We start from the raw sequence: 7,713 nt of genomic DNA, 5'->3' as shown, positions 1-7,713 counted from the left end.
TATTAGGGTCCCCTCTCCCAGTGGGTTTTATTTTAAAGGGAGCAACAACTATTTTATCTTCTTTTTTAGCTATTTTTGATCCTTTTACAGCTCGAGGCGAAGGAATAGGGGAAGGAGGGGGGAAAATGAAATCATCAGGATAAGGAAATTTAGAGAACAGAGGGTTAGGGGGAGCAGAAGGAGAGACAATTTTTGGAGCGTTCCTGATTTTAGAAGCGGCTTCTGCTAGTTTCTTTAATTCTGAGACAGTCTCAAGTATTTTTTTATTAACTTCCTGGAGGGAGGCAAGTTTATCATTCTCTCTTTTGGATGATTCCAAGTGCCAGCAATAGTATGATTTTTATTTATTTTTCTTAATTTGAGAACCTAGTTTTTTTAGTTTAGCGCGCAAGAAAACCAATTTGGGAATATTGAAAGTTCCCCATTTTGGAAACCTCAGACCTAGGTCATCTTTAGTAAGATCTTTCCATTTATATAAATACTTGCAAGTAGAGGCGCCATAATTATTAAACATAAAATCAGCTGGGGTGCCTGAAGGAGGTCGTTCTTTTTGCCTTTTCTCATTTTTACATAATTTGTTTCCCATTTTTTTTTTTTTTTAAGAAGGAACCGAACTGTGGTCTAGGGTTTGGTGTAGTGGATCAGAGTGTGCTGCTTGTGGGTGGGGCTCCTCAGTGCTTCACCACTGATTCGGTCCCACCCTCTTATGTGTCCCAGTTTCTCTCTTTGGGGGTCTAGTACCTCTGAGAGGGCTCAAAACGCCGAGTGATCAGCTCTTATGCGCGTTTTCTGGAGGAGCCTTTTTTAAAATTAATTTGTTGGGCGGTTCCCTGTGGGGCTACTCGCACCTCAGGAATCGCCCCAGGCAACTCCCAATCAGGGCTCTGGTCACCCAGGGCTACCTTAGGTCTGGGAGGAGTAAGCTGCCCCTTATCTTTGGAGCTGAGAAACTCAGTCTCTCATTTATCTATGAATAGGACAGTTGGGTTCCTTATGCAAATATGCAGACAAGCCAATCGAAATTGGTCTTTGAGAGGAAAAAGGCAGCAGAGAAAGCCCTTCAGAGTGCACTTTTACATCAAATTAGGGTCCCAAACAACAATTTTTAGGAAGAGAATAGACAGCTCAGAATAAACTGGGACCTTTGACCAAGAGTGGGAGGTCCGGTTCCCTCCGGTAAGGAGGACTTACCGGTTCCCGCCGGAGGAGCGGCTAGAAGTCGGAAGGGCTTCAATGGGCCCGTGCTGATACCTTAGCTCCGGGTTCGGGCGACTCCTTCAGGGGTCCCGAGTCTTCTCTGAGATCCTGCCGACTACGCCAAAATTGTGGACGGAAAAAATCCAAGCCCTGAAATATTTGAAAGAAGTTTATTCTGAGCCAAGTTTGAGGACCATGACCCGGAGCCACTCTCAAGAAGCCTTGAGCAAGTGGGCTCGCTGTAGCTGGGTTACAGCTTAGTTTTATATATTTTTAGAGAGACAAAGGTTATAGGCAAGGTCACAAATCAATACATGAGAGGCATACATTGGTTTGGCCCAAAAAGGTGGGACATCTCGAAGTGGGGGCTTACAGGTTATAGGTGGGTTTAAAGATTCTTTGGCTGGCAATTGGCTGAGAGGGTTAGACTTTATCTAGAAGACCAGAAAGGATATGCTTACTTTAATTTTTTTTTTCTTTTGAGACAGAGTCTCACTTTGTTGCCCAGGCTAGAGTGAGTGCCGTGGCATCAGCCTGGCTCACAGCAACCTCAATCTCCGGGGCTCAGCGATCCTGCTGCCTCAGCCTCCCGAGTAGCTGGGACTACAGGCATGTGCCACCATGCCCGGCTAATTTTTTGTATATTTTTAGTTGGTCAATTAATTTCTTTCTATTTTTGGTAGAGACGGGGTCTCGCTCAGGCTGGTTTCGAACTCCTGACCTTGAGCAATCCGCCCCCCTCGGCCTCCCAAAGTGCTAGGATTACAGGCGTGAGCCACCATGTGCGGCAGGATATGCTTACTTTAAGATAAGGTTGTGGGCACTCTGGGAGGTCCAGACAGGAGGACATTTTAAATTTACAATAGGCGCCTGCTAGGATGTTTTAAGATGCTTTAAATTAAAGAATACGCGCCTGCTAGGATGCTCAGTTATGACATTTTAGATTTATGATAGGCATCTGCCAGGATGCTGGAGTTAAGACAGGGGCTTCTTATCTGTTAGGTGATGTTAATGCCATACCAGCATCAGGTCAGGAAGTAAACCACTGCTTCATTTGGTTAACAAAAGCCGCCTTGTGGGAATTTACCATTTGCCAGCCTAACCCAGCTGGCCTCCTTAGGAAGGAGTTTTTAGCAAAAAATTAGAGTTTAGTCCTCACACCCGACCTTAACATTGGTACCCCCACAGTACGCTGGGGGAAAATGAGAAATAAATGAATCAGAAAACTGGGGGGAGGGAGGCACGCACGGGCAGTACATGTCACCTCAATACTTGTACTCCCATAATCTGCTTGAAAAGAGAGAGAAAAGGAAATGCAACAATAGAGATAAGAGACACTTTTTAAGAAAATGAATCCGAAAAGAAATGTAAAATGGGGCCTGTCCAGCAGCTCTGGGTGTGACTCCGGATCCCCCAACATCAGGTGCCACCACCAAAGATTCCTACAGTGTAGCCCATAGAACTCCCAAAGCAACGGGACGAGTTCTGGTCACATACTTGCTCAAAATGACATCCTGGGAATTCTTCTGCAACTCCCTCCCCTCTCAGACTCTCAAGGTTCTCAAGGTTTCCTCCAGCATGTCGGTCCCACACACCAGAGCTTTGGTCTGACACCTGACAGTAGAGATGGCACGCATGCTGCCGCGTGGCAGTGGTGTCACGGCTCGGGACAAGAGGAGGCCCCACGGCGCCGGGTAGGGCGCCAGGCACCGCGGCGGGCACTGAGGGTGGGGGTGATCCGCCGGACCGCCGCCCCACTCCCAGAAAGGGGACAGAACAAGAGGCAAAAAGGAAAAAAAAAAAAAGCCTATGGCACCCGGTATTCCCAGGCGGTCTCCCATCCAAGTACTGACCAGGCCCGACGCTGCTTAGCTTCGGAGATCAGACGAGATCGGGCGCGTTCAGGGCAGCGTGGCCAGAGATGGCAGAGGGAGCCCCTGCCCCGCTCAAGAAGCCGAGCCTCTCTGCGCTTCCCCGCCGCCGCCTCCTCCGGCCCCAGGCCCCGCGCCGGGCTGGGCCTGTTGAGTTCACTGGCCGGGTCTGGCGGGCTCCGCGGGACTGGGGTGACGGGCAGGGCGGGGCGGGCAGGGAGAGCCGGGCCGGGGTGGGGGGCTGTCTCTCTACACACACACACACACTCACACTCACTCACTCACAGAAGACGCGCCTCCAAGGCTAGACCCGCCAAGGTGGAGACCTTCCAGCCCCCCTCCTCTCCTCGCCTCCCCTCCTTCACCTACCCGCCCCCCACCCCCAGCGCGCCGCCACTGCTGACTGCGCACGCGCACGCGGGGCTCTCGACCTTTGCCCCCAGCCAGGGGCCGCCCTCCCCCACAACCCCTTTCAGCTGCGCCCCCCGCCCTGTGTGTGGGCTGCCGCCTATTCCCCAGGGCCAGGGCTGGGGCACAGCACATGGGGGAGGGGAGCGAGTGTAGGGGCGTCTCCCTCTCGGGATGTGTCCCATGGGTGGGGTGGGGTGGGGTGGCGTGGTTTGTGGGGTGCTGAAGAAATCAGTCCCCTCCATCTCCTACCTCTGGAAAACGCCCAAGGCCATGGAGAACTGCTGGCACCGCTACCTTGGGGGCCGGACCCTCCTCTGTGTCCTCCTGTGGCCCAGTCCAAGTGGCCTGGGCCTGGCTGGGGCTGCATTGGACCCCAACCACCCTGGCGTGTGGACTCGCGAAAAATCGGCGATTAGATATTGGATTCCAGCTTCATTGAGGTCATTTCACTAATGAGTGCACCGGGAAGAGTTTCCTAATCCACCTGTGAGGGTGGCAACTGAAGGAGAATTTTAAAGCTGACAGAATAGGCGAGGAAAGGCATAGGAGATTTCCACACCCAGTAAGGAAGTCTTTCCCGAAATGGAAGAAAGAAACGAGCAAACAGAGACACCGGTAGCCCGCCCGGGTCAGAGTCTGCTCCTTAGAGAAAGTACCCTGACCAGGTTCACCCGTGGGTGGGTGGCGAGCTAGCGGCATTCAGAAGAGCGAGGCCCGCAGTCTGTGCAGAAGACACCTGCACTCGGGCGTGTGTGGCGGCACGATTCACAAGCAGCTCCAAATGGTACCACAAAGAGAAGCCAGGGAGTTCCCGACGCCCCAGGTCTCCTCAGCCCAGGACTGGCTGCTGTGGGAACATGAAGCCCGGCTCCCAGTCTCAGAGCGGGACAACCAGGAGGTGTGATGTACACCCCGGGGTTCCCAGGAGGATCAGGCTGAAGCTGGGACTTGGCCTCAAAGTGTCCCCTCGCATGGCCACGCCCTTCCCCTTCCTGCTCCTCTACTCTTGGTGCCCCTCCATCCAGGGGCCAGACCTTACAGAGTCACCCGCAAGAGAATCCTGGTCCCAAAGGAGCCTTCTGGGGGACCCCTGCTGAGAGAGGTTGTGGGCATGGCCTGCTGGGGCTCTGCCCGACCCAGGGCTGAGAGATGCAACCTCCCAGCTCTGGGTCCCTGCAGGAAGTGTTGGCAAGCACAGGGCCAGTCCCCCAAAGGCCCAGGTGCAGGGAGCCCAGGCCGAGCAGCCTGTGGAAGAAGCCACGTGCCATGCCACCCTGGGAACACAACTGCAGGTCACAGCCCCTCCCACCTCCTCCTCCTCCTCCTCCTCCCCCCCACCCCGACATGGCGCAGGGCTCAGAGACACCTCAGACACTTTCTACCCAAAGTCCAAAGGACATCAGTTGCTCCTCCAAACCCCCACCCCTGCCCAGCGGACAGCGTTGTCCAGCCAGCCCCTGGGCCTCCCTGGGGTGCCCGCCACAAAAGTGCAGAAACCCACCGGACCGTCAATCTCAGTTTTCGGATGTTGTTGCCACTCTAAGGACCTGCAGGCCAGCTGGGGCTTCTGGCAGAAAGAGAGCCCCGGAATCCAACATGGAGAGCTGGGTGTACGTCCCCATGAGGAGGCGGTCCCCACCTCCCCAGCTCTCCCCTTGCGGGGAGCGGCAGCCGCGGGGCCTCAGAGAAGACACCAGGCTGGGCCCCCGCCACACAGCGGGAGCACGTCCCCAGCAGGCCACTTAGCTAAGGCGGCCAGTGGACGGTTGGGTTGCGCGAGACGCTGGGGCAGCCCTGCTACCGGGTTCCTGGGAGGGCGTCCTGGAACCAGCGTCCACACCAAGCCCTTGGAAGGCCCAGGCGATGGAGGAGCCCCATCAGGCAGGGGCAGAGGACGGTGACAGGTGACAGGCCAGGCGGGAAGGAGTCAGTCAGGCAGGGGTCGAGGAGGAGACGGGCTGGGTAAGGGTTAGGGTTAGAGTCAGGGCACAAGTCACAATCGCAAAGACCTGGAAGCGACCCGAGTGCCCATCGACCCACGAGGGCATAAATAAAATGTGGCGCGTGGACACCACGCAGTGCTATTCGGCTATGAGGAGCAGCGGTGAGAGGGCACCTCTCGTGGTTCTCCTGGCCAGAGCTGGAACCCGTTCCAGTAAGCCAAGTATCCCAAGAATGGACACACGAGCACCACGTGCTCGCGCTCACCGGCAAATTGGTATGAACCGATGGACACTTAAGTGGACACAGAGGAATCACCTTCATCGGATGGGCGTCGGGCGGGCGGGGGGAGGGGATGGGCATACACATCCATTAGGGATGGGGTGGGTGCGCACCGACTGGGGGATGGGCGCACTTGAAGCTCTGACCCGAGGGGGGAGGCTGGGAGAGGGCAACGTACCCGACCTTAACACTGGTACCCCCACAATACGCTGGAACAACATGAGAGGTAAATGAATAAGAACACAGGGGGGAGGGGGGCACGGGCAACACATGTCACCTGAATACTTGTACTCCCATCATCTGCTTGAAAAGAGAGAGAAAAGAAAATGCAATAATAGAGATAGGAGACACTTTTTAAAAATAATGAATCCGAAGAGAAAAGTAAAAGGAGGCCTGTGGAGCAGGTCTGGGTGTGACTCCGGATCCCCCAACATCAGGTGCCACCACCAAAGATTCCTACGTGGAGCCCATAGAACCCCAAAAGCAACGGGACGAGTTCTGGTCACATACTCCCTCAAAATGACATCCTGGCCTTCTTCTGGAACTCCCTCCCCTCTCAGACTCTCAAGGTTTCCTCCAGCGTGTCGGTTCCCACAGACCAGACCTTCGGTCTCACACCTGACAGTTCAGATGCCACGCATGCTGCCCTGTGGTGGCGATGTCGCGGCTTGGGACAAGAGGAGGCCCCACGGTGCGGGCGGGGGCGCCAGGCACCGCGGCGGGCGCTGAGGGTGGAGGTTACCTTCACCCCGGGCCGCCGCTGCGCTCCCAGAAAGGGGACAGAACAAGAGGCAAAAAAAAAAAAAAAAAAAAAAAAGCCTACAGCACCCGGTATTCCCAGGCGGTCTCCCATCCAAGTACCAACCAGGCCCGACCCTGCTTAGCTTCCGAGAACAGACGAGATCCGGCGCGTTCAGGGTGGCGTGGCCCTAGACGGCGGAGGGCGCCCCTGCCACGCTCAAGAAGCCGAGCCTCTCTGCGCTTCCCCGCCGCCTCCTCCCGCCCCAGGCCCCGCGCCGGGCCGGGACTGTTGAGTTCGCCGGCCGGGTCCGGCGGGCTCCGAGGGACAGGGGTGACGGACGGGGCGGGGCGGGCCGGGGTGGGGGGCTGTCTCTCTATACACACACACACATACTCACAGTCACTCACACTCACAGAAGATGCGCCTCCACGGCTGGACTGGCCAAGGTGGAGACCTTCCAGCCCCCCTCCTCTCCTCGCCTGGCCTCCTTCACCTACCCGCTGCCCACCCCCAGCGAGTCTCCGCCGCTGCCACCACCGCCTCTGCTGCCGCCACTGACTGCGCACGCGCGGGGCGCTCGCCCTTTGACCCCAGCCAGGGGCCGCCCTCTCCCACAACCCCTTTCACCTGTGCCCCCCCGCCCCCCGCCCTGTGCGTGGGCTGCTGCGTATTCCCCCAGGCCAGGGCTGGGGCACAGCGCAAGGGGGAGGGGAGCGAGTGTATGGGGCGTCTCCCTCTCGGGATGTGTCCCATGGGTGGGGTGGGATGGCGTGGTTTGTGGTGAAGACTGAACTCTAATTTTTTGCTAAAAACTCCTTCCTAAGGAGGCCAGCAGGGTTAGGCTGACAAACAATAAATTCCCACAAAGCGGCTTTTGTTAACCAAACGAAGCAGTGGTTTACTTCCTGACCTGATTCTGGTATGGCATTAACATCACCTAAAAGATAAGAAGCCCCTGTCTTAACTCAAGCATCCTGGCAGATGCCTATCATAAATCTAAAATGTCTTAACTGAGCATCCTAGCAGGCGCCTATTGTAAATTTAAAATGTCCTCCTGTCTGGACCTCCCAGAGTGCCCACAACCCTATCTTAAAATAAGCATATCCTTTCTGGTCTTCTAGATAAAGTCTAACCCTCTCAGCCAATTGCCAGCCAAAGAATCTTTAAACCCACCTATAACCTGTAAGCCCCCGCTTCGAGATGTCCCACCTTTTTGGGCCAAACCAATGTATACCTCTCATGTATTAATTTGTGACCTTGCCTGTAACC

The 7,713-nt window shown here is 55.6% G+C and overlaps 2 pseudogenes; both read right to left on the bottom strand.

Moving 5' to 3' along the window:
• Positions 1–3,001: 3,001 nt before the first annotated feature.
• On the bottom strand, positions 3,002–3,120 carry LOC142863706 (uncharacterized; annotated as a pseudogene).
• A 3,398-nt stretch (positions 3,121–6,518) lies between these two features.
• On the bottom strand, positions 6,519–6,637 carry LOC142863647 (uncharacterized; annotated as a pseudogene).
• Positions 6,638–7,713: the final 1,076 nt, after the last annotated feature.

The sequence above is a fragment of the Microcebus murinus genome, chromosome 22, assembly GCF_040939455.1.
Source record: "Microcebus murinus isolate Inina chromosome 22, M.murinus_Inina_mat1.0, whole genome shotgun sequence".
NCBI lineage: Eukaryota > Metazoa > Chordata > Mammalia > Primates > Cheirogaleidae > Microcebus > Microcebus murinus.
Note: the sequence above shows the minus strand (reverse complement) of the source record. Positions and strands in the feature narration are given on the sequence as shown.